Source organism: Tupaia chinensis, unplaced genomic scaffold (assembly GCF_000334495.1).
Source record: "Tupaia chinensis unplaced genomic scaffold, TupChi_1.0 Scaffold149383_1, whole genome shotgun sequence".
Taxonomy (NCBI): Eukaryota; Metazoa; Chordata; class Mammalia; order Scandentia; family Tupaiidae; genus Tupaia; species Tupaia belangeri.
Window position 1 is genome coordinate 1,207,527 of NW_006209227.1, and position 368 is coordinate 1,207,894.

Genomic DNA, 368 nt, shown 5'->3' on the forward strand with positions numbered 1-368 from the left:
GATAAAGAATTTAGGACATTCATAATGGCGAAGCTAACAGAGATGAAAGAGAAGAGAAAGACAGTGAACTACAGAAGAGAAAGGAGAAAGAAGCTGATAAGTTCCAGGAGGTGAGGAAATTCTTGCAAGATCTAAAAGAGGAATTACACACTTTAAAAAAGAATCAAACAGAACTGTTAGAGATGAAGGCTATAACACAGGAAGTCAAAATCTCCCTTGAAAGTATTAAAAGCAGACTAGATCATACAGAAAATACAATCTCAGACATAGAAGAGAAAATTGCTGGCCTAGAAAAATCCACCATGAAGACTGAGAAAATGGTACAAAAATTTGAGAATAATATATGAGAAGTACTAGATACCATCAAA